Below are 27341 nucleotides of genomic sequence, written 5' to 3' on the forward strand. Positions count from 1 at the left end.
TGCCGTGTCTGAGGAGCAGACAAAAGGCCACCGTAGGAAAGAAAGAACAGAGGGAGGAGGAGGGGACAAAACCTGAGCGGCTTCTGTAGCCAGCCAGAGGCGAGGGGCTTAGGTTCAGCCAGGTGCTTGGGCGTCTGCTGGGGGTGGGAGGGGGCAGGTGTTGATCCAGGAGAGGGATGGGCTCTGGCCTGTTCCCAAAGGTCGCCCGCTGAGGTGGGAGAATGGGTCACACTTAGGCAAGAGCTGAGCAGGGACTTCCGTGTCGCGGGTTACCAGCTAATCCAGGGGGAGTGCTGGAGGCTCGGGCAATGTGGTGACAGTGGGGTAAAGAGAAGGAGAGAGACGTGGGGCGTATTTCAGAACTAGGAGTCGCTTACAGAGGGGTGAAGGCAGGACAGGAATCCAGGATAAATCCTGTATTTGGACTGAGCAAAGGAGAAGCAGGCTGGGGTGGGGCCGTGCTGTTAAAACTGAGCAGTTGGTTTTGGCCAGTTCAGTTTCTGATGCACACGTGACCTCCCAGTGGCGCTGTCAGCAGGCAGCTGGATCTCGTCAGGGACTGCAGTTCACAGACCCATAGGGCTGGAGAGATAGACTTAGGGGTTCCTCAGGAATTACTTAAATGAATCCTCCTCCCCATTTGGTTTTCGTCACTAAATGGGAGCGGTAATGGGGTGAGATTGCTGCCACAAAGAAGGCCAGGAAGCCGTGGCTGCCACTGAGCTCTTTCTAAATGTAGCAGGTGGCCTCTTTTGTTCCTTCCCCTTGAATATAAGCAAACTGCCCTTTAGAAGGCGCCAGACTGGCACTGATGTCCAGGAGTGAACAGGGGAGCAGGAATAGTGAGGGACTGGGTAGGAGCAGGGTCACCGGGAGGAAGGACGAGAACAAATGTCACTCGATGCTGGGATCTCTGCACACACACCGACACTGAAGTGGACCTATCCCCAGACCAGAATGGACGGTCCCAGTACCCTTGAGGAGACAGGTAGTGCAATAGCTGGCAGTTCCTAGAAATTTGCAAATGTGCCTGGAATGATGGAAATGTAGCTGGCCTGTCTTAAGGAAGCAGCTCCCCTGACCTTGTAATAATGCCTGGGTCCCTGAGACATCACCATCATGTCCCCCGCATCGATGGCTCCCAGGACAGGACTTCCTGGGCAGGAGATGGCTGTCATACCAGGAACTAGTTTCTGAGTTAATGACCTTGTAAAACAACCATAGGGTTGGAGAGAAGACTTCGGCGTTTCTCAGGAGTTACTTAAATGGATCTTTCTCCCCAACTCTAAAACAACATGTCATGCGGGAGACCCTGCTCGCTGCACCATTTGTCGTGCAGGGTGCCAGGCGGGGTCTCTGCTCCCGCTCCCCACAAGAGAACACAGGACATGGTGAGGCCAAAAAGGAACACCCACGGAGCCATAGGTAGGGGAGTCATACCACTATATTCTCTCTGGCGGCACTATACTTTCACTGGAGGCTGGATCCACACTGTCCGCAAACCACCATCCACGCTTGCCAGCCCAGCCGCCATCTTCTTGCTAGCCCCCATTCTTCTGCTAGCGTAGCCACAGCAGTTATATTAGTGGCCAATGGCTCACTGGTTACAGCTGACGGCCAACTAGCTACAGCTGATGGCCATGCAATCACAATTGATGGCCATTTACTACCTGAGCCAGCAGCTGTCTATGTGAGGCCGAGAGCCTGGAAACTACTTTCTGGGGCTCTGCCCCCACACAACAGTACCTGAATTCTTCGGGGGAGTAGCTACATCTTATTTCTTCAAAAACAAGCAGCCAAGAGGAAATAAAATAAAAGTGAGGAAGAAAGAAAACGAACACCCCTGATGGCCCATTACATATGGTAAAGCCAGATTTCACCCCTCCTTGAAGTTTCACATAATCCTTCAAAGTGGGTATTACCTGAGTTATTGAGAATAGAGATTCAGAGAAGTTGAGTAACTTGCTCAAGTAACTTAAAAAATAATGGGAAGTGGGGGTGGCGGGGAGATCCCTCAAAACTGGGGTCTTCCAAAATGCCTGAAGCTGCTCTATTGCTGCCCTGAGGGTCCGAGTGAGCTGTCACATGGCAAAGCCCTGTTTTGAGAACTGTGACTGAAGAACTACTGGTCTCCTGGAAAATTTCTGGTGAGCAACCACAGCCACTCTTAGACACAATTCAGTAGCCACAAGAATCCTGGGTATTTGGCTGAGAGGCTGACATCTCTGTAACGTCAACTGTGGTGACAGGCTTTGCGTTGGAGCTCCCAGGTCCTTATCACGTCACATCAACTAGTCAGCTGTGCTCAGCCCTACCTGCCACATCCCTCACCTGGCTTTGACAACAGATGTCGAGGCACAGAAAGTCTTAAATGACCTCATTAGCTCTGCTGTTTGCCTTGGGTTTGGGAGGCTCCATTTAGCAAAGTAGAAGGTGATTGAAAACACAGATTGCTTAACTGTCTAACTAGCTGCAGCCCAAGGCAAGTGAAGGGGAAATAAACTTACTGTCACTCACAGAGTAAACTGTCAACCACATTTCACTCAGATGAAGACCATGGATCGGGTCTCATCCAGATAAAGTGAAACAGTACACAGGTCACTCTTGGTTCTGAACCAACCAAGGCTCTCTCTGAAGTATTTACACAGTTGTTTTTTTTTCCCAGTGAATTTCATTGTTAGATGCAATTTTTAATTTTATTTAATGAACACATCTATGCCAGCTACTGTTCTGAGGGATTTATTTATAAATATTAACTGAAGAGTCCTCATAATGAAACTATAAGGTAGGCACTTCTGCTATTTACACATTGTGGGTAAGGAAACTCGGGCAGGGAACCATCCAAGTTCACCGACAGTTAAGTGGTGTTGCCAAGATCCAAATTCAGGCTCCACTCCACTGTGCCTAAAAAAGTCCCTGTTTTCCTAAATAAATTGCCGAGAACCATCCTCCAATGTTCTTAATTATTCCCGCCAACCCCACTCCAGCGTCTTTCTGTCTCCTCTCTGCGTCCTACACTCCTCACGCACTCAGCTGGGCTCTCAGGGCTGACAGGCTTCAAGTCCTCCTCTTTGGTTCTGAAAAATACTCGGTAGCTTATTAATAAACATGTCTCCCTTTTAGATGAAACTATTACCCGTGACACACAGAACAAAATGGACGTGTTTGATCTTTGGAGCATAAGATGTTGGTGTGACAAGATCAGATCTGATGGATGACAACAATGTGATGCAGGATAGGCTGTAGTGCGTTGGAAGGCAGCCTCCTTTTTTTTTTTTTTTTTTTTTTTTTTTTTTAATTCTGAGACTCTGATCAGTATTAAGAGTAGATGAAATGCACTCCTTTAGGGGAAAAATCTGATATAACAAACTTCTGCTTTTGAGTCTGTTAATTGATATTTATTGGAATGGAAGTGGAGAAGATTCTCTATGTTAAGAAAGTTACCTGAAATTATTAGTATCTATGTATTACACGATCTCTCACATCTGAAGCCCTGAATTACACATTTTACCACCATTTGATACATTTATTTCCTCCCTCTCTTGAAGCATTCTTCCCCCCACCCAGCTTACCCAGCCTTGATCCCACTGTTCAGTAAAATGACCATTTTTTTAAAGCTCCTGTATCGCTGTCATTCTGCTGTACCCCCAGCAAAATGCCACATCCTGGCCTAGATCCACAGTCTGCAAACTTAGCTCCTTTATCTCAATTCCTAACTGTCCCAGACTCAGGTCACAGCCAGTTCACGGTCTCCAGCCTCAGCTGGACCTGAGTGCTCTTCTCAATTTTTTACTTGTTCTTGGTCATCTACTGTTGTGGGCAGAATAATAATCCCCGTTGGTGTCCATGACCTAGTCCCCGAAACCTGGAATATGCTACTTTACGTGGCAAAAGGAACTTTGCAGATATGATTAAGTTGAGGAACTAAAGATGGGGAGATTATCTTGAATTATTCTGTCGGCCAATGTAATCACAAGCGTCCTTATAAGAGGGAGGCAGGAGGATCAGAAGCTGGGAAGGAGATGTGATGATGGAAACAGGGGTCAGAGAGAAAGAGAGAGAGATTGGAAGATGCTACACTGCTGGCTTTGAAGATGGAGGGTGGGGTCAAGGAATGTGGGCTGCCTCTAGAAGCTGGAAAAGTCTAGAAAACTGATTCTCCCCTGCAGCCCCCAGAAAGAACACATCCCTTTATGACAGCATTAGGAAACTAATACAGTTACTTCTCTCATTCCCCCAGAAAACACACCAAAGCATCACCTCTCTCCTCACCAGTTCTAGAGCTTCATGTACCTTTCAGAGGACCACTTTATCTATTCTTTCACACACACAAAAATAGTAAGTCAGTTATTCCTTCATCAGTTAGTCCCAGATCCTTCCCCCAACCCCCTACAACATATACATGCAAACACACCTATTTCTTACCCTGCCTCTTGTAAAGAACCATAATTTGGTTTCATTGATCTTTGTATAAATTCTCTGTTTTCAATTTTACTATCAGTTCTGCTCTTTACTATCTCTTTACTTCTGCTTGCTTTGGGATTTCTTCTTCTTTTTTTAATAATTATTTACATTCCTTAAAATGCAAACATAGATTGGTTTGAGACTCTTCTTCTTTTCTAATATAAGCCCTTAAAGCTATTAATTTCCCTCTAAACATTGCTTTAGCTGCATCCCATAAATCTTGCTATATCATGTTTTCATTTTCATTTAATTCAAAATATTTCCTAATACCCCTTGTAACTTCCTTTTGACTCATGGTTAGATACCTTTGTTTAATTTGCAAATATTTGAAGTTTTCCCCAGTATTTTCAATTATTAATTTCTAGTTTAATTCCATTATGATCAGAGAAACTCTTCCTTTTCAGGCTTTTTTTTTTTTCTCTGTGTCAAAAAATGTGCTCATGCCTTACCCATTCTTAAAAAGAGATCCATCCATTGACCCTACTTTGCCGTAGCTATTATTCTCCAACTCCCTTTTATACTTACTGTCTCCCCTTCTTATCTCCCATTCACTTCACTTCTGAACCATCAGTGCTCCTTTGGTTTCTCTCTAATTTCCCCAGCTTGTGCCTCTGGACTCTGATTGGTTCCATAAGCCCTTTAGCATTCTAAGAATTGTTCTTTTTGTTTAAAATAGCCAGAGATCATTTCATTTGCTTCTAACCAAGAAACCTGATTGATGTAGCTTAAAAGCACTAGAAATGTGCCCCTTGGCCACAACATGTCATAAATCCTCTCCCAGTTTCAGCATCTCATCACCATAGCAACCAATCCTACGACACATAGCAGCAGACACAGAGATGTAGTATTCACAGCAGCCAAGTGAGGAGACCATTTCAAGAAGCAGGAGGTAATGATTTGTTACATCAGCCCTGGGAAACTAACAGCATCAGAGCAGGTTCCAATGCAGATGGGTTAGTGGACTAGTAATAAGAAGATGAGCTTGCTTTCTTGTGATGAAACATGATCAAAACTCTGTGCCTCCTACATGTCAGCTAGGAGAACGGTGACAGTGAAATATCCTAGGATAGAGAAAAGAAGATTAGCATCCTGTTTAATGGATAAAGAAAAAATGACAAAGGATGGTAAGAATGCCTCATGTGGGCAAAAAAGAAAGCTATAGGCAAACCAGGTTTAACCAACACACTCTTTCCTACCCAGATAAATGAGCAGCCCAGAAAAATGTCCCAGTTATGCTTACAATCACCCTCAGTACTGACAACTTGCTTCCCCGTGAAATTCTCCCCTGCTTGATTCCTTAAAGCCAGGCTCTTCTTTTCTCTTCTCCCTACTGACCATTCCATCTTTGTCTCTGTCCCCCAATAGGACTGCCCCCAAACTCTGACTTTGGCTCCTGGGATATTCAAGGCTTATGGATTATGGGAGGGAAGCTCAGAGTCCCCTGCCCTCTACTTCACCCCCAGTAAGAAGAGCTTATCTGCACTGGTCAAAGTCAAGAACACTGATGGTCTCACAGAGCGAAGCTTTCCAAGGATGTCCAAGTCGCATGCACAAGGGTGTGGTCTCTTCTTTCCTCCCCTAAGTGCAAAGGGAAGCACAGGACCACCCCCAGGCACCCTTCCCTACCCCCCACACTCCACCTGTCTCTCTGCTTCTGTGAGACTCAGCCAAATAAGACTCAGACCATTTCTTCCTAGGTACCTTTCTGAGTAAATTTCTTGAGGATATTCTACAGCAAAACAAGTGAGAAAACTGAGACAATAAGACAGATTTTACCCCACAATGCAGTAAAAGAAAGCCCAAGGTGACAAAGAGAAAACAGTACAGCTGGGAGCAGGCGCTGAAGGGCTTCCTGAGCCCTAGCTCACACCTGGGAATTGATGTCTTCAGAGAGCCGATGGCACCTCCAGGAGCAACCTCCACACACACTCCTGTTTGTACGCTGCCAAAGGCTCTTCTGGTCACTTTCCCATCCACTTCTGCAGGTACGTTGTATTGCAATAATTGTTTTTTAATGTAAAACAAATTTTGACACTTAAACATTATTAGATTTGACCTGGAAATTAGGGTTTCTAGTTTCTCTTGAAATATTGAACTATGTGGCAAAATCAGGCCATGATCCCCCATGGCAACAATGAGCTGGAGCCCAGTAACTAGAGCCCCTGAGCCGGGGTGTGGCCCCCACCCCCACTCCACACACTGCCCATCTCCACCGTCCTCCTGATGCTGCCATTTGTCCTCCCACTCACCTGTCTCTTTTCTTAGACCGATTCCCAATGTCTCTGTTGGCATCTGAGTTTGCAGTCCCGTGAAAGCCTCACCGCAGTGGTTTCTGACCAGCTGACCAGCCCTGAGACATGGCCAGCATTCAGCAAGAGAAGTTCCCAGAACCCCAGCTCTGCTCACGACTGACACCCCCACCCCCACCCCCACCTGCCCTGGTCTCCTTGCCTCCTGTCCTGTGGCCTCTGCTATCAAGGCTCTTACTCACCTTTGACCCCGTCTTTGGTACACACCCAGGGCCTGGTGGGCTCCCGCTTCACGTCACAGCCATACCAGGTGTCACATCCATCCAGTGACTTGTGCTTGCTCTGCGTGCTAGACCAGGGCAGGGTCTGTGCCCAGGCCACAAGGCCAGTCCCAGGACAGCAGTCAGTCCACCCTTGGGACTGCTGAGAGGGCCAACCCATCTCCACTTATTACTGCTCAAGCTCACCCCCTGTAGGTGTTTTAAAGTCTTGTTATATGTGTCCTGTTCCCAAGACGGCCTCAGAGCCAGCAGAGCCAGATAGGAATAGAGTCCCACTGCTCCTAAACCCCCAGCTTTTGTCTTTCTAAGTAATGTGATTCGAGCTGTCAGCCCTGTCACATTCTCTCCCACTCAGGGGCATTTTTGTCTAATCTAATTATTTCATAATGTCACTTTGCTACAGGCAAACAGCTTCCCAATTGACACTACTGCTTATAAAGTACCTCATTATTCAGCACCGCACCTCATGTGTCCAGTTCCCACGGCCCAGCTGTGTGTGTGTGGGGGGGGAGGGGAGATGAGGGAAGAGAGGGAGGGGGGAGAAAGGAGAAGGGGAGAGAAGGAGAGAGAGTGTGTGTGAGAGAGAGAGACAGAGAGAGAGAGAGACAGAGAGACAGAGAGAGAGAGAGAGATGCGTGCGGGCCGCAGGGCTCTGTGGGGCCAGCCCTGCTCTGGCCTCACCCCCTCGGGTGCCCCGGGAGGCGGGCGCAGCACCCAGGAGTGCCGTGAGTGATGCTTTGCTCATACTCCATGGCCTCCCAGCCCCCGTCACTGCTTCAGTGAGCCCTGGCCAAGGCCAGTTTGCTGGGCTCTGGGGGTGAAATCCTCCTAAATGCAACGTCACCCCTCAGAACTGATGGGAGGTGTGTCATGTGTTTAAAACTGTGCCTGGGCATCTGCTTTGGAAGAGTATCTACCTTGTCTTCCCCAGCAGGGAAGCCCAGGTCCGGGAATGGGTGTGTGTGCAGGTGAGAAGGTGACTGTGCAGGTGAGAAGGTGAGTGTGCAGGTGAGAGGGTGCAGGTGTGAGGGTGAGTGTGCAGGTGAGAGTGAGTGTGCAGGTGAGGGTGAGTGTGCAGGTGAGGATGAGTGTGCAGACGTGAGGGTGTGCATGCAGGTGTCAGACATGCGATGTGTATCATAAGCCACCTGAAAATACTGAAAGTCGGTCAAAACTGATATTTCTCTCTGCTTAGGGGAGGCACAGACCTTTCTGGGGTGATGGACTGCTGAGTGGTCCCAGTGCTTGTGGTAGGAGGACTAGAGTGTGGAGGGCAGGTCGTGGGCTCATCGGTGCTGGAAACACGGCACAGACTCAAGCTTGGGGCCCCTCCCAGCACAGCCCCTTTCCAGGCTCTGGGGTAGGGGTGGGGGCCTGAGCAATGTGCTCATGCAGACGTATGCTTTGGGGAGAGTTTTTCTAACAGAGGGGCCCTCAAAGTTCTATAAACTCTGACCCCATAAAACTTAGATCTGCCCCCACTTTTCACTAGTACCCTTTGTACACTTTAAACTTTGATCACATGCACATATAACGGTTCCGTGTGTTTCAGTTGCTATGTTACAACCCAGAAGGAACAGGAAAGGTAAAGAAAGGAAAGAAAAGTAACAAATGGTTCAACAGCTAGAGAAAGATCACTATGGGGAAATAAGGGGAATACTGGTGCTAGAAAGAGGAAGTGTTTACAAATCAAAAACCAAAATGAAACGCCCCTCGAAATCCCTTTCAGTGGTGTCTGCTCTAGGAAGAAAACGGGTCGCTTTTCTGAGTGACATCACATAAGGTTACTGAGGAAGTGGCAGTGAAACCAACAGTCGCAGGCATCTTTTCTGACCTCCTTTAGTGCGCGTTTCGTGTCTCGAGGGGAACTTTGGCCGGCAGATATGGAACAACAGAATGCTGAAACGCTGAATGGCAGAGCTGCCCCAAGATGTCAGGTTGTGCTCAGGCAGCCCAGAAAACGAGTCAGACTCTCCCTGTGGATGAGAGTGGCTCCCAGACGTCGCTGCACATGCAGCCGGGGTTCCAGACAATCCACAAGCCCAGCAGATGTCTGGGGCCATTGAAAGGAGTGTAATTACCCCATCAATTTTCCTTTACGGAGCCCTTCTAAAGTGGTTTTTCTAAAAAGAGTATTAGAGCTTCGCAATAAAAATGCTGTCTTGCACTTCTCATGCAAGTCAGGGTGGGGAGGCAGACCCCTGGGGACAGCGGTTTGCTCAGGCAGAACAAACAACATCAGACTGTGTTCTAGTCCCAGCTGCACCCCCAGCCAAGCTTTGGGCTTCTCACTTAACCCGTCCTGGCCTGTTTCCCTATCCTTGAAAAGGAATAATAACCCTTTTTGAGAAGTTCTCATGAAATAATGCCTATAGAGAGCCGTGAAAACCACACAATGCCATATAGACATCAAGTTTTTATCATGAACGCCTTTGTGTTGTGACGGGAGGATGCTGGTTGTAACTTAACCCAGAACGACGCTGCAGCCGAGAGCAAAGCTGTCTAGATAAACGCTTTCCAGGAAGATCGTCATTCTTTTGCATAGTCAGTGCCTCGTCTGCTATCACCCCACTTCGATGCATGTATTCATTTGTCTTCCTCACCTGTCAAACCCTTTGATTTGACCCGATTGGGCCCCACTCCATGCCCTTCCTCTTTCTTCATATTTCAGTTCTGTTTGCTGGATTCATTGCTTCATGCAACACACTGCACGTACCATCGGACAGACCCCGTGCTAGACCAGAGGCTCATGGGGACATCAGCCAGGCAGACACTGGCGATGATGCAGTGAAATGGCACCAGGGAGGAGGGCGTGGTGGGTGTGTGCAACTACCCTGTTTCCCCGAAAATGAGACCTAGCCCGACCGTCAGCTCTAATGTGTCTTTTGGAGCAAACATTAATATAAGACCATATAATATAATATAATATAATATAATATAATATAATATAATATAATATAATATAATATAATATAATTAATATAATATAATACCAAGTCTTATATTAATTTTTGCTCCAAAAGATGCATTAGAGCTGATTGTCTGGCTAGGTCTTATTTTCGGGGAAACAGTTCATTAGTATCTTTATATTTCTGTTCCCTGAATGCTTGGAATTTGCACATATCTTTGAGATGACCACATGTTGACGAGTTGGTTGAAAATGAATGCAAAATCAGAGCGGCATCATTTGAAATAAACAGATCCCTTACAATGAAAAGCATTCCGGGGCTCATCCAGTCATTACCAATTTAAGTAGTTGGTGATCCTAGGACAGTTGACGTATTCTAGAGTACCAGAGGGGACATAACAAGGCACGACTCAAAGTGAAAACAAAGGCAGATAGTACAAGTAAGCTGAGCCTAAAAAGACAGGCAGCAAATGGTGCTCTTTAAGCAGTTGAGACTAAGGTCTTTCTTTAGGATTTAGGCATGGAAATTCGCGTTTTGTAAGGTTAACAGAGCCTGGTAAGTGGGGTGTGTGTTAGAACACTTACAACAAATTTTTAAAGTCCGGCATTTGTTTGCTGTGACATTATTTTACTAAGAACGCATCGTCACAGAACAACAGGTTCTTGTCTGACTGGACAAATAGACTGGACCATCACTGTTGACTTTACTGCTTGATATTTTTGGAAGCGACTAATTCTAAAAGCACAATCACCAACTGTTATGAAAAATGGAATGGGGGGCCATACTTTGTGTGACATGAACCCAACCAGGGAAAAGACTCATCGAGGTTCAAATCTGAAAGGACATCCTCTGCCTGGTCGGCCTGCTCTAGGAACTGAATCTCAGCTCCACTTTCCAGATGGGGCCACCTGGTTAGAACCCCTCACCCATATTCTAAGTCCCAGCTCTGTTACTACCCAGCCTCGTGGACTAATGATTTAAATTCTCTAAGTTTTCATTTTCTCAACGAACTAGAAATAGTTCCACAGGGTCGCTGTGGAAGTCACAGTGTTGTGCTATCGTGTGCTTAGCCCAACGGCTCTTGGTAAGAGCTCGATAAAACATGAACATTATTACTTTTTAAAAAAATGGATATTAATTTACACTCCCCGAAGTTCTCGTAACACAAAATGTTGTCAAGATAGCAGAAAGGATTGGGATGGCATGGAGGATGTACGCTAAACATCTATGGACGGTAATGCCCATGACAAAGGACCAACTCATAGGGAAGAAATCCCCTGCCGCCCCCACAGAGCAGATTCTCTTCCGACGTCCTCCCTTTGCCCTATTTAAGTCATGAAATGCTCTGCGACCACAACGATCTGTGCACCGCTGCTCCAAGAATCTCATATAAATCACAGCCCCTTCCCAGGCTTGCCTTCTCTCTGTCTTTCAGTTTCTTGAAGTTCATAATTTATGTACAGCCCCTGAATCTTCATCACACCTATTTCCATAGCTTTGGAGTCTTTAGCCCCTAAAGGCTGCTGCACAGACCCGCGCAGCTCGGAAACCTGCAGAAATTCATTCCCGGCCCTCCCATGGGTGCAGAAAACAGACCTGTCAGGTTTCGGGGAGTAGCTCTCTGCAGCTCCACGCCTCCCATAACTCTGGGGTGGGTCAGAAGTCGTTGGATGGACTGCCCACTATGTGTTTGCGTCTCTGTGAGCTTGTTTGTTTCTTTCCTTTAATGGGAAGAAGATTTCCAGATTAGGTGTTACCTTCCTTCCTTTCCTTTGTGTCTCTTCATCAAGCACCGGCCACTCTTCCCCATGGTGACTGCAGCTTCCGGTTTTGCTTTATAAAGTAAACACTTATTTAAAAATTGTTGTGCTGATGACCAGACAAAAATTACACACACACACACACACACACACACACACGACTTGCTAAGTACGAAATGGGGTTTGGGACTATCTGTGAGTCTTTGTGACTTGGTGTTTGCTGTTTGTACACTGGCTTACTATTTGCACAGTTCTGTGCTACATGGGTGTAGAGTTCAACCCATGCCCCCTGATGTGCATTATTTTTAAGACATGGGATTCTGTCCCTTCCCATGCTTTCCAAAGTACTCCTTTTGAAACAGGAAACTAAGATTTGGATAGAGTCACTATTTGGGAACATTACCTATTTCTGGAGACATAGATTTATTTTCCTGTTATTGAAATTAATGAAATCTCTCCAGCGTAACGTCAGGTCTGGAATGTTCTCTCTCAGACAAAACAGAGATACTCACCAATGCAAAAAGCTTGTATTTATCATGAGCAGTTTCAGTGAAGATACCAAGAGTCAGCTCCTACAGAAAAGACCCAGCTAATTATTAGGTCGGTGCAAAAGTAATTGCAGTTTAAAAGGTTAAAAAATTTGCAAAAACCACAACTACTTTTTCACCAACCTAATAGTTCAAAGCAAAAGCCAGAAAGAGGTCCGGCATTTGCCTCCATAGTCGAAATGCTCACTGCTCTGGGTCTCTGTTGACACTTGACTGAGAAGCCCCTGTTGTAACGGTCCCTGCTGCTCACGGGTTTCGCGTATGTTCACCAGGGTGCAGCCTCCATCAGTCTCCAAGGAGATCCTGGACAGCAAGAATCTTCCTCCCTATTAAGAGCCCTGGATGTAATTTACTGCGCTGTTTTGTACGCTGCAATTTCCAGCACTGCTATAAATTCTGCCTGTAATCACAGGCTCAGAGAAGTCTTTCGATATCTTGCCACCACTACACAAATGTCTGTGGAGCCTGCTCTTAATAAACAGAGAGTGACTGCCGAGGGCTGGAGAAGAAAAATGGTGACATTTATCTCGAATAGCTCTCCGTCTTCTATCGGAATACTACACTAACCAGAATTTTTATTTTGCCTTAACTCCCTGGGTCCTTAAGGAAAATTTAAATAAATTTATTCATACAAAACTATGAGACATAATGTGGTAAGCTGCCCAGGGGTACATGAATTTTTAAATCTAGAGTTTAGGGTTTAGTTAAACGAAGTGTTTTTTTTTAACATATATTGGTTTTCTTGAGAGAGAAAGAGAAAGGTCCAGGAATAAAAGCTGAGAAAGGATGGACTTAAAAAGGCTCTGTGTTAGGACCTCTCAGAATCATTACCGTGCTGATGTGAATTGTGTATCTCCAAGGAGCTAGAGCTCCTCATTTGCCAAATCCCTTTGCCCATAAGTCCCTTTTTAGAAAGATTTTTTTCTAGGGACAAATTGTTCAGATGACTGGCTTTGGAAATACTGATCTAAGTGATTCATCTATAAGGAAAAAATGACAGTGGTGGGAAGATCTTACAGGTAGAATCTCCTTCCTGAGCATCACTTTGTGTGGGAAGAAACGTGGCCCAAGTTGAGAACATACATGGACACATGGGAAATGGCAAATGGCTCAACTGGTGGCCTGGAAGTGCAAGACTGAAAGACTGGGGACTTAATTAGAAAGACTGGAGACAGGATGTGTGAGATAGAAGCATGTGGCTTGGCCACAGAAATAGACAAGACGTGTGAAGATATTGGTATCCCATGCTAACCTGCACCAGGGAGCACCCACCATAGGAAAGGCGCTAAACAACCACGCAGAGGGAGTGACTCGGCCAGTTGATGTCAGCCAGCCTCCGTCATTAGCCACCCCAGCACTGGTCCAGTGGGTTCACATAAGAAATAGCAATCATGGCAGGGATGGGGCCATGCGTGGCTCAACAGCAGGGGCTCATTCACCAAGGCTAACCCAGCTGCTGCCACTGCCAAGTGTCAAATCCGTCAGCAACAGAAACCAGTGCTGGGCACCTGATGTGGCATCATTTCAGTCCAATCAGTCACTCAAAGGTAAGTTGATTACACTGAAATCCTGACACCCTGGGAAGTGATTTGTCGTGCCTGAAATTGACATGCATTCTGAATATGGGTTTGCCACTGCTTGCAAAGCCTCAGCCAAAACTATCTGAGGCCTTGGAAAGGTTTGGTCCATCTATACAAGACACTACGTAACATCACTCTGAGTCAAGGGACACATGTTAAAGCACAGGAGGGCACAGGACCACAGGACCTGTCCCACATAGCACCACCCAGGACTTCCTGGCCTGAAAGAGGGTAGAATGGCCTTTGCAAGGTGAAGCTAACGATCCATCTTGGAGAGGACACCCTACAAGGATGGGAGTCCCTCTTCCAGAATTCAACATCCAACCCTTACACAGCAAGCATTATGTGGTACCGTGTCCCCAGTAGGTAGACTGTCTCGCTCCGGAACCAATGGATACAAGTAGAAATGGTTCCACTTACCATCATTCCCATGGGTCCATTGGGGGAATATGTATCTTCTCTCCCATTACTTTAGAATCTGTGGGTCTAGAGCTTCTGGTTCTCAGAGGTGAGATGCTTCACCAAGGGACACAGCAAGAATCCTATTAAACTTTAAGCTCCAGCTGCCCCTTCCATCACTTCTAGATCTTTATGCTAAGCAACTAGCAAGGAAGGCATCATTATAATGGACTGACCCTGATAGTCAGTAGGAGTTTGGCTTATTCTCACATAGACTCAAGAGAAAAATATGTTTGGCACCCAAGTAATCTACTGGATATGCCTCTTGGTGTCCCCCCGCCAAACTCGATGGTAAATGGACAAGTGCAGCAGCCATGGCCTAAACAGGGCAGGGTGACCTGGGCTCCAGCTCCTCAGGGTTGGGGGTCTCGATCACCCTCTCCAGGTAAGCCACTGAGACATACAGAGGTGCTATCCTAGGGCCAGGGGAGTAGAGGAGTGTGCGATGAGAACCAGTGGAGGCCTCAAGCCCAGCCACAGCTGGGGTGGATGTTATCTGTCCCATGACCCTTCCTCTCCTAAGACTGCCCCGGAAAGCAGACCAATCAAAACCCCAGAGAGGCTGTTCTCACATCAGCAAAGTCGTTATATGAAACACGTGGCTGCAGCACAAGGGGCGGCCTGTTACAGCGCCTGTGATATGACGCCCTGATACCCCTTCAGGACTGAGCCCCTCATTCCCCAGGTACGGAAGTGATGGCTGATGACGTCCACATGCCCCCAGTTCTAGCTTCCGGCAGAGACTGATCTGTGCCTCTGGCTCTCATTTCAAGTTCCTGGGCGACAGAAATGGCTCACTCGGCATGGGTGGGGGTAGACAATGAGTGGTGACGCCGGGGTCAGAACAGAGGGTTTACATGTTACCGTGAGCTCCAAGGCGGTGGCTGCTAGTGACCCACCACCAATACCTATGCTCCTTTCTCCTTAGTAGAAATCACTCGATATTCACTGTGAATATAAGACTCTCTTTTCAAGGCTCCCTTTGAAGCCAATTGGGACTCAATTCTGGATGGTGAGATGCAAACAGAAGCACTGAATGGCAGCTTCCGGAAAATAGCTTAAAAGACGGCTGGAACATGCCTTCTGCCCCTGTACCCTTTGCTCTGTTGTACAGCCTGAAATGTAGACGTGTTGGAAGTCTAGCAGCCATTTGTAACCGAGACGATGAAGGCTCATCCTAGGAGACAGCCGTGCCTGGGAGGAAGTCTGAGTGTGCTGGAGGCCCGCAGGAGGGCTGCACGCCCACCTCTGCACGTCCTTGTTGTGAGAGACCTTTGTATGTGGGTTGCTCTGATACATGCAGCCAAATCCAACATAGCAAACACAAGGGGCAACCTATGGTGGGGAGGACATTCTCAGAAAAAGAGAGGAAAATAAAAGGAGAACCATTTTGCACTGTATTGCCTTTCCAGAATCGTCTTCCACCAGGCATGAGAGCTGACCTCATGTCCCCAGAAATCTGGGATGTCCGAGTCGTTCTCCATGGTCATCAGAATGAGGAAGCTGGACTGGCCCAGGACCAGCCACACCGGTCTCTGCGAGACCAGGTCTGTGTCCAAGAAGAGGGAGGCTCCATTTCCCCATCGAACTGCGTCAAGGGCACCAAATGGACCAGATGGGTTTGGAAGATGCCTTTCATTCTCCCCCTGTGTTGATACATATGCTTGTACATGCTTGAAGATTCATCTGTGGAAATATTTGGACTTTCAAAACCTGCTCCAGTCTTCTCCGGTTAACGGCAGCCCTGGGACACCGGGCGTCAGCTACAAGGGCTCAGCCTGCACCCGTAGATGGAGGGGCCTCCTTGCCAAGGCCTCTCAAAAAGCAAGGACTGTCCCCTCCCCAGGGACCAGCAACAGGGCAGGATGACATGTCCAAACACCGTAGGATCCTGGCCCCCAATGGGCAAGTGCGAGGGCCTGGCGCTCGGGGAACAACGTGAGAGCAAGGGCCATCACTTCTGTGTCACCTGCAGCTCACACTCTCAAGCCCAGATGCTCGTGCACACCGACCCTTGATCACGCGCTGAGGTCCTGCCCACCTGGAATTCCCCCAGTCTACTCGACCGTCATTCCTTCCCAGCCACTGCAAAGTTACACCACCCCATCAATACTTCCCATCACCCTGCCCATTGTATTTTGCCTCTTGCCTTCTCTCCTGTCCAACACTTTAAATAATGTACTTACAGTTTTCTATATGGCCTTCCCTCCACCTCAAGTCCCTTAAGACAAGTACTTCACCCTCCTCCTAAGCCCCGTGTCCTCAAGGCTTAGAACAGTGCCTGGCAAGTGACAGACGCCCAGCAACTATGTGTTGAATGAGTGAATTAATGTTTGGGACCTGCTGGGCCCAGGGCTGGGCAGCAAGTGATATGAGCTGATGTCTTGGATGTGACTATTGTCCCGACTCACAGGCAGGACCTGGCTGTCCATCGTTCCACCGGCCCAAGGCTGGGGATGAATCCAGTGCTGGAAATGGGCAGACTTGGCCTTCACTGCTTCCCTCTGTGAGAAGGCTGGTACGTTTCTTGGCATCTCCACAGAGCATTCAATATGGGACAGATGGGATCCAAGAATCCAGCTTTCCTGGAGAACCAGCAGCCAGGCAGCTGGGGCGTCGTGTGGGTGGCTGACGTTCATGGCAGAAAGGGGGACACTGCAAGTGGGGACCACAAAGGACCATAGACAACGCAGACGTGAAGCCCCCCCCCCCACCTCACCACTACCCCTGCACCTGTTCTCCTGCCTCCGACTGTCCCCCTGGCGCACCCGCCAGGCCAAGCTGCCTGCCTTGGGGAACAGCTAGCTCTTCTGGAGGGACCTGCCTGGGTCATCACAAAATCACTTGCTTCGGGCAGATTTATTACATACAGACTGGCCCAGCACCTCAAACTCTTCTAAATTTTCAGCATCTCTTACTGTTCCGGAGTTTTATGATGCTATGGTTTTATTTTGGTTTGGTCTGGTTTTGAAGTTTTATGCACTGATATGTTAATAACGTTAGCCTGTCATGCTCAGAATGGCTCTTCTCAGCCCAGAAGTATAAATAAGCTTTCTTCCAGTGCGAGAGGGTTTTGTTTTTATTTGTTTAGTTTTGTTGGGAAGGCGGAGGCTGTTTGTTGTTAATTTACTCTTTAATTCAAAAGCATGAATCATTGCTCTTAGAGCCAGAAAGAAACTCGGACAATTACACGGCTCAGAATTCATGTGATTAAAGATCACGGTTGTCCTTTAGTGGAGGATGCTGGAGTAATTAAGTAACATGGGCAAGTGCCATGTCTAGTGACAGCGAGAGGAGTTTAGGACGCAGCCCACTGCTTCCTAGTTCTGGATTATTCTTGCTACACAACCACCATGAGCCTGTTTTTCTGGCGTTCCCTCTCTTCTGCTACCGCACCTGGCAATGGTGAATACTGCCCAGCAGTGATGGGCTCCCCGTTAGTTCCACACAGCCAGCATCTATGCCACCAACTCAGACAAATCGCCAAGATGAAGAAACAACTGTCACACGTCTTTGGGTTCTAACCAGACCCCCTCCTGAAAGCCCAGTCCCTCCAGGTCCCCCCTCCCTGCCCCGTCCCAGTATTGGATCTACTTGCCTCCCGTTCAGACATTCCAAATGCCATTGCCGAAGCTCCCTCGCCAAGACAGCCCGTTCTGAAATTGAGTTGACACTTGTAAATAGCAAAGGTTCCAATACAGCAAACTCCAAATGACTTTTCCAATCATTTCATTGTTGATTACTGAAATTCTATTTTACTGAACATTGCTGAAATAAGATAGATTTATAAAATATTATGGAACACAAAGATTTTCAATTTAATGGAATCTGAACTGTAAAGGGTGTTTTAAAGTCTCCTTAACACACTTCGTAATTCTCTCCACTGCCCATTCAGAAAATCTATTCATTCAAAAACAAAATCAAACCTACGTATTTTGAAGTTACTCTCTATCACAAACTGTGGTCAATTTATTGCAAATTTGGTCCCTGTAGCCACATCCTTTGCAATGAGACTTGACAGTCTCTCCCTTTCGAGGCCCTTGCCCTCGAATCTGAGCTGGCCTGTGACGAGCTTTGGTCCATGTCAGAGGTGACACTGCCCCTTCATGGGGACCTGTGGGATTCCCTCTCTCAAAACCTTGCCATCACGATGCTAACAAGCCTGGGCAAGTCTGCTGGAGGGATGTGGGGAACAAAGCGTCACCGTCGTCCCTGCTGAGGCCCCAGGTGTGGGGAGAACCCAACCAAGTTCAGCAAAGCCAGTGAGCTAAGCCCAGCTCAGGTCAGCACAATGGCCTGGTCCACCTACAGACTCTGGAGCCAAACTTGAGGTTTGTTGTGTGCGCCACCGAGGTTTTCTGGTTGTTTACCACGTAGCATCATTGTAGCGATACAGAATTGATGTTGACATGGATATGGATGGTTCTGAAGTTTCTATCAATGGTTTACATTCGAGAAGTAAAAGCATGCGCACTCCCTGCTCTCCGGGAAGGTACAGTCTCGTGGGGTCCTGTAAGGCAGCCCCCAGGATGCAGTGCGGTGTGCCCTGTGGGAAAGCTGCACGGCGTCCCCTGGGAACACAGAAAGGGGACCCCTTCGGAGATCAGGGAATCAGAGAAGACTTCCCAGGGCCCAGGAGACGAGTCCTGAGAGAAGATCTTTGACATGGTCGGGGCAAAGCCAGGGCTTGACACAGCACAAACAGCAAGGCCTTGTAGTACGGCCGAGTGCAGGGCAGTGGTGGCACCTGGAGTCTCCCGAGCGCCAGGAAAAGTTCACTGAGCTGCACCCCTCTGTTCCTGATTCAGGAGGTCTGTGCTGGGGCCCAAGAATGTGCATTTCTAACAAGCGCCCAGGCGGTGCCGATGTGCCGGTCTGAGCATCCCAGGTATGGTGGTTAAAAGCAGGCTGGACTTCAGCAAATGCACTTGGGATTCCGTTCTGATGGTCTCTTGCGAGCTGTGAGACTCAATGTCTCTAAGTGTCGTCTCCTTCACTGCATGATAGGGGATCGTAATATCAGTGACGTCATAGGGATATGAGCGTTAGATGACATGACGCATAGAAAGCCCTTAGCACAGAGCTGAGCACACAGGGACATGTAGGAACACGACCAGCTACAAAGCCGCCCTGGCCACGTCTCACACCCCTCTCCCTGCTGTCGTGCTCCAGGCTCATGGACCCCTTTGCTGTGTCTCGACTCCATGCACCCACCTCAGGACCTTTGCATGTGCTGTTTCCTCTGCTGAGACTTATCTTCCCACAGGAGGACGCACCACTCACACCCTCTCTTCACTCATGTCTCTTGCAATGTCTCCTCCCCTCCACCAAATTCTTTCCTGACCACCGACCGGAAAATAGCACCTTTTATCACTGTCGCTCTCCTCCTATTCCCTTCCCGTCTGTCACTGTGCTCATCACTGCCGAGTGTACTTCTGCTTCCTGGCTTACCTGAAAGTCCGTGATGTCAGAGGCTGGGCCTGCTCCGTTCCGGCTTTACCCTCAGCAATGGGCAGTGCCCAGCTCCATCGGCCATCATCATTGTCTGGGTCCCAACATGACGGAAGAGAGGAACCCCCCTCACGGATTCAAGCCCTCTCCTTTACTCAGGCCCCAAACACATGTGCCTCATAGGCCACAAGAACTGGACTGTTTGGCCTAGCTCAAGTTCAGGATGCCCCAGGGGTTACATGAAGTTTGGTGTGTCTGGGAGAGACTGTCACTTGCCATTGTCCCAAGTGAGACCTGGTCAATGAGTGCAGCCTGGGGTTGGGGTGGGGTGTCAAATTTCATCATCGGGATTCATGTTCAAGGGAAAACACAGATCTCATCACACAATTTACTTGCGTTTCTCTGCAGCTCTCGTGACTTCTGAGAAGTCCCATTTGGGCAGTTTCATGACTGGGAGGCAGCCCTGAAACTGCCTTCCCACCCAGGTCCTGGCGTCAGGATGGTGAATGGAGAGTCAGGAGAGAAGCCAGTGTTTGTTGGACGCAAGGCTCCAGGTTCCTAAGCAACCAGGAGAACACGCTGATAAAAACCGCCCTGTCTGCCGGGGGCAGGACATTTAGCTGAAAGGCGGCCCCACTGTCCACAGCAATGAATCCAAGGGTACCCCAAATGTTCGCAGGGCAAGATCTATGCAAAGCTTCCAAGGCACCCGAGCATGTTTCAAATGTACCATTGAATCAACATTGAAAATCAAGAACATTCTATGCTTGAAAAACTTGACCTGAAAGGGAAAAGCATGGAAGTTTTCAAAACTTGAATCAATAACAGATCATCTCTGATGTGAGATGCACAGCATCCAAACTATAGCCACCACAGGTGTGTGGGGATTAGAAGGAAACACGCTTCCTGCTCGCTGAAGGTTTGCTGTGCCGATGTGGGAAACCCCCATGTGACTGGCGTTGATTTTTTCTTCTCCTTCCACCGTAACTGTAGGCAACGGAGAATGCAATTAGGAAGCTTCCTCAGTGGTGCCTGGCCCCCCACCGTTAGGGACTCACCAGTGTTCCCCTTACAGCACGGAAAACATCACTTATGCTCTGGCAGGGTCAGACGCCCCGACAGCTCCATCTTTTACAAATGTCGGAGGCGGTGAAATATGCCACTTTACCCAAACACCGTGATTGATACAGGTCTCAGATTTCCAGCCCCCACTTCCTGAGAAAGTGCTGACTAATCTATCCAGAGGATCCTGGCTGGCTTATCCCTTCTGGAGCCAAACCAACATGGCGGGTCACGACTGGATAAAATACAGCTCTGTTCCAGAAATGTCCAGCTTCTGGCTGTGCACACAGTAGGCTTACACTTTGGCTTTAACAGAGCAAGCATTTGTGTCTGAACTTCACGTGTGTTCCGGCCTCAATCCAGGCTGACTTTGTTCATTTCCCACGGCTGCTGTAACAAATCCCCACAAGCTTAGTGGGCTAAGACAGTACACGTGTACTTTCTCTCTTCCAGTTCTGTAGGTGAGAAGCCCTCCACCGGTCTCAGGGCTAAAATCACGGCTACTTTCCTTCCTGATGGTTGTGGGAGGAATGCGTCCCAGGCAATTATCAGCTTCTGAGGTCGCTGTGTTCCTGGACTCGCAGCCCCCGTGGGTCGTTAGCTAGCCAACAGTGCGTGGAGCCCCTCCCACGGCACGTCACTCTGACCTGCTTCTGCCGTCACCTCCTCTCTGGCTCTGACTCCTGTCTCCTATCTCCCTCCCCACTTTTAAGCACCCTTGTGATTTCATGGCGGCCCACTGGGATAATTCAGGAAAACCTCCGTGTTTTAAGGTCAGCTGATGAGCACCTTCCGTTCCATGTGCAGCGTTAGTTCCCTTTGCCGTGGGACACAACGTGTTCACAAATCAGGGACCGGTATGTGAAGGTCTTCGGGGGTCAGTATCCTGCCCACTTACTACCTTAAGCAAACTGACCACAAAGGTACTATTCACCAGAAGATGTTTACACACGTGCACACCCCGCACATAGGTACGCACACCTCAACGATGTGTCAGGCCTACACCCCAGGATGAGGCGGTGACCCGCCCTGGTCCACCACAAGCTCACTGGCCTGCGTGCCTCAGCCACTCACTACTCAGCCTCCTACTGGTACCTCTGTGCCATTTAACCACAGCAAGTGACTCAGCCTTCACTGAGTTTTTGCAAGTTTTTGCAGAGGTCCCTTTTTATTCAGGGAGGTCCCTGCAGGCTTCCAAGAGCCCAGGGAAGGGCCATCGACCCCAACAGGAAGGGGACGAGCACCCCACGATGCCATTGCCATCTGTCCTTGGATTTGCTCCGAGCCTCACAGGCAGGTCTGGTCAGTGAGATGGAGGAGGAACCTCCCACAGGCTCCAGCAAAGTCCTGCCTCGCTCTTCAGAGGAGGCAACCAGGAGGAACAGATGTGGTCTATCCATGCGGTGGAGTATCATTTGGTCCTAAGAAGGAACGGCGCATGTCCTAACATGGATGACCTTGAACACATGATGCTAAGTGACAGACGCCGGCACAAAGCCCACCTATTACATGACACCGTGTATACAAAACATGCAGCAGAAGCAAACCTGTAGAGACAGAAAGCAGATTAGTGGTTGCCAGGGCCTGGAGGGAGGGGCACAGGAGTGACAACCAATGGGGACTGAGCTGCCATGTTGACTGATGGACGTGCTCTGGAACGAGGCAGAGGTGATGGCTGCACAGCACGCGAATGTTCTAAATGCCACTGAACTGTGCACTTTCAGATGGTTAAAAGGATGACTTTTATGTTATGCGTATTTTACTACGAGAGAGAGATCGAAGGAGAGAGAACACCCAGAAGGAGCAGGTGCTCCCTGCGGCTCCACACGGCAGTGAGGGATGGTCAGGCCAGAGCTAGTCCCGCAGCTGCCCTGGGACACTGGGTCATGGGCTGGGCTGCAGCCCAGAGAGACGGAGCACAAAGAGGCACAGAGAGATGGGGACCTGGCGTCCGTGCTGAGCCCACCACACTCCATTCTGGCACGTCCTGACCTCCGGGTTCCTGATCTGGGAAGATATTTTTTAACACACCGTGTAGAAGCAGGACTCCTGGGAACAATCATTGTCTCCTTCCAGACCACGACAGTTTCCTTCTCAATGAACCGCTGATCTTAGAAAATACAGTTGGCCAAGAAACATTCCCTTGAATTCCCAAAGGGCAACATACTTCTTTCCTGTCCCCTTGAGAAAGTCGACCCGAACAGCAGAAATAAAAAAGCAGATTTGGTTTTGGCTCCATTCCACATAGGATTAAACTAATTTTGTTATTGGGGGGTGGGGCGGGAACGCAGGAGCAGAAAGAGTTCCAAGTGGCTGACCGACCCCCCCCCCCCAGGTGAGGCACAAACACTGCAGGACTCACTTTCATTAATGCAGGGGTTGGGGGGGCTGCTGCTGAATCAATGATGCCATTTTGCCTGCATCTTACATCCATCTCTTCAACCACCCTCCCCTCACCGACACCAAATGCAATTAGCTTTATGACATTTAAATTTAGAAACCAAGATTAAGTTTGTGACTTAGGGTGAGAAATTTCTACGGGGGACAGGAAAAAAAAGATCTGGTCCCATGGGAATTCACAGGAAATGGTTCTGGGGGACGATGGTCTGGATGATCAGCAGTGAGCAGAAAGGAGAGGGTGACTTGACTAGTCTGGGGGGGATGATAAGAGCCCAGTGGGGTCCTGTTCCAGCCGAGAAGCCCGCCCACGGTGGACTCGGGGCAGATCACGAGGAAAGGGGTAGAAGCCAGCCACTCAGGAACACATATTTTTCCAGGGTGCTGAGATCGCTAGTGTTTTTATTTTCTTCTTCATACTTTGTTCTGATCTGCTGATATTTCCCACAACAAACACAGATTATTTTCAATGTAAGAAAAGTATTAATAGCTTACTTGTGAGCAGTTTTAGTTCACACCATTCACAAAGCAATGTGAAAGTAAGTTTTGAAGGCCGTTTGGATAAGAAGGGCAAGTTCTTTCTTCTTGCATTTATTAAACTTTTGAAAGCACTATTTAAGGGGGTCCATCAATTGTGGGCATGTTTTCCTGGCCACCTGCTAGGTAGTGACAATGTTAGTCATCTCCTTGTCCTCTTCTCTGGGAACAGTGATTGGTGCACCCAGGTAGCTCTGGCCTTAGCCACTGCCCAAAGCCTTATTGAAACGGCTGAAAAACATTCACTTTATGTAAAGGAACAGTGTTCAGTCCATTCAACCAAATTCAGGGAAACCATGTTTTGGAGTTTGACATTTAAATGAAACCATAAAGGCATTGGATGGAGACGAGAGATGGTGCCCTTTTATTTTGCATTCAAAGCACCTAAAATGTGAGGTGTTTCCTGTGACAAATAATGTCCCAGCAATTCTGGGTGGGCAGATATTTCACAGCCATTAGAGCCTCTTCAGTTAATCACAAAGCAGAAGAAGAGAACCACAAAACGACTTCTTCCTGGTAGCATATTTCTTTGCTAGAGAATGCCTCCTAAAGTTTACTGTAAACAAAAATGTCAGCCACACCCTGCAGTAAAAATCCCTCCAGCTTTGCTGCCACTCTCTGCATTATCAAAAGAAAAAGCCCCTTCCTGCCTGCCAAGAATTTAAAGTTTGCTTTAAAACTTGAAAATGTACAGATTTTCAGAGATGTCCAAAGCCACCCATATGAGAAAAGCACTTCTCACATAAAAAAAACTAACCAGATTGATGATGATGATGATGATGATGGTGAGGATGTAGCTTACATGTAAGAACAGCAGCAAGAATAGTCTCCCTCTGAGCATCTGCTCCCAGGACGGGGGAGCTGGCAGAATCTGGCCACCCACCTAGTCACGCACCTGGAAACTTAATTAACAGTGTGTGTGTGTGTGTGTGTGTGTGTGTGTGTGTGTGTGTGTGTGTGTGTGAAATCTTAAAGTTGTTGATTTTCATTCTGAGGGTCTTGCCACTCCCCCACCACCATGAACCCCCACCTCGTGCTGTGTCTTCCTGGGCCAAGTTTCGGAAGCAGGAGAAGGAAGTTAGCCAGGCATCCGTGACTGAGCTCTCCCCCCAGGTGTTTTCTCACCTGTCAGCCACACCACTTGGAGGCTGAAGTCCATTACCCTCGCTAATGGATTGAATTGTGTCTCCCGCCCCCCACCCCCAAAATGTGTCCAAGTTCTAAGGCCCAGCGCCGGTGAACATGACCTTGTTTGGAAAGAGCATCTTTGCAGATGTGACTAACTTAAGGATCTGAAGATGAACCTGAATTGGATTTAGGGTGGGCTCTAATCCCTGTGGCCAGTGTCCTTCTAAGAGAAAGGAGAGGGAGATTGGAGACCCAGAGACAGAGGAGAAACACGTGGAGAGGGGCTGTGATGGTGGAGGCAGAGACTGGAGTGATGTGTCCACAAGCCAAGGAGTGATGGCTGCACCAGAAGCCAGGACAAAGCATGGTGTGGATTCTCCCTTGGAGCCTCTGGAAGGAACCAATCCTGCAACACCTTGATTTTGGATTTCTGGCCTCCAGGACTACGAGACAAGAAATGTCTTGTTGTTTCAAGTTGCAGAGTTGATGGTAAATTGTTATACAGCTGTAGGAAATTAACACACTCTTCTGACCTAGAACCTGGCGTTTCAGCCGCAACCTCCAAACCCTGGGTTATCCTGCCTCGTTGGAGGTGCCATCTCCACCCAGGACCCAGCCCCTGTCCACACTATCTGCCCCAGACTCTTTTGTTTGGCTTCTCCCTCCCATAGTTCTAAGCCCTGGCTGCATGAGAACCACAGGGAGAGTTTTTAAACAATACAGTGACCAGCGCCCCACCAAAGATCAACTAAATCGGACTGTCAGGGATGTGGGGGTGTGAGGCCTAACCACCTGAATATTTTAACGGCCGCCAGTGACGGCCACCTACAGCCAAAATGCAGGACGCTGGCCTGGCCACGGTGCCTCCAGCTGGCGTCCACCCGAGTCCCTCCCACACTGCTCACCACGCCTCTTCCACAACCACGCAGATGCAGCAACCTGCACCCATGGGCCTTACGCTGGAGGTTGCATAAGAATTTCTTTGGTCGTCTGCCAAAGTGCGAATTCCTTGGGCTCTCCCACAAAGATAACGATTGTGTACATCTGGATGAGGCCCAGAAAAAGGAGTTTCTAACAACCTTGAACTTTGCTGTATCTTAGACCCTCCCAAGGAGCTTCACAAAAAAAGAAAAATGCAATGTCCATAACACACCCCCAGACCAACTGAATCAGACACTGCAGGAAGCACACAGGCATCAGAATTTTTAATTTTTTCCATCTGATTCTAACATTCAACCAAGTTTGAGATCCATTGTTTCAAGAAGTGCCTAATACGTGCCAGTTTCGATGATGAGTAAAGTAGATGATTAGGGTATATAGTCCAGTAGAGGAGCCAGACAAGAATCATTGAAATACGCATATAAATACACAGCTCTAAGCTGTGGTCAGTGCTATGAGGGAAAAGAAGTGCCATAACAAAGACTGAAGTGGTCAGGGACAGCCTCTCTGAGCCTGACTCAAGGGGAAGTGGAGTTTGGCGGCCAGAGCGTCCCAAGGAGCGAGAACAACACATGCAAAGGCCCTGGGGCAGGGGAAGTGGTACATTTGAGTAACCCAAAGAAAGCCTGTGTGGCTGACAGGCATTAACAAAGCAAAGGAATGGAGGTGGCTTTTACAAATAAGGGAGAAAACTAGGATAAGAACAGGTCTGAAGTGTGGGAGGGTGGAGGCAGATCAGGCCAGCTGTGTTGGATATATTGCATTTGAGATGTGAGTTACCCAAAGTCAGATGACGGGCAAGCAGGCAAGCACACTGCTGTGCTCCAGGATTGGAGACTCAGATCTGGCAGCCTTCGTCCTCTAGAAAGTACTGCAGCCCTGGGATACATCAGCTCATCTGAAAATCATCTCAGACACCCCCTTTTCTCCCCTGTGTCCCCCCAACCCATTGATTACAGAGCCTTTTTTGACCCCATCTACCTCCCAGCCCCACCCTCTCCTCTCAATCAGTCACCAGCACGGCTGCCCTGGTGTCATACTCAGGACTCCAGTCTCTCCCCTTTCTCATCCATCCTTTACACCAATCGCAAGCAAGCTGACCTCATCACATCCCTCCATGGTGCAAAACGTTTCCATAACTCAGTCACTTATAGAACAAAATATGACATCCTTGGCATAACAGTCAAAGGCCTTTGTTTTCGGGCCTCTGCTTGCTCGCCCAGCCTCGCCTGCACTATTCCAGACCTTCGAACGCCCTGCTCCCCAAGCTCACTGAGTTACTGGGTGTCACTGGCTACCCTCCCGAGTTTCCCAGCATCTTTGCATCTGCAGCTCCCTCTGTCTATAAAGACCCCAGCACACCTAGAATTTTGTCAGTCAGTCCAGCACCTCTCTTCTCCTTTTGGGAGATGTCCTCTTATCACCTCTAACAGGTGATACAGGTGGGAGCTGTCATCCTCTTACAGACCAGGCCCCTCCAGCCACGGGGTAGCCCATGGCCAACCTGAGCCTTTGCAGCACCTCCTGAGGACTTGTGAACTTGGGCTCAGAGGAAGAGATGGTGCGTGGCTTCCTGG

Source organism: Rhinolophus sinicus, linkage group LG01 (genome assembly GCF_036562045.2).
Source record: "Rhinolophus sinicus isolate RSC01 linkage group LG01, ASM3656204v1, whole genome shotgun sequence".
Taxonomy (NCBI): Eukaryota; Metazoa; Chordata; class Mammalia; order Chiroptera; family Rhinolophidae; genus Rhinolophus; species Rhinolophus sinicus.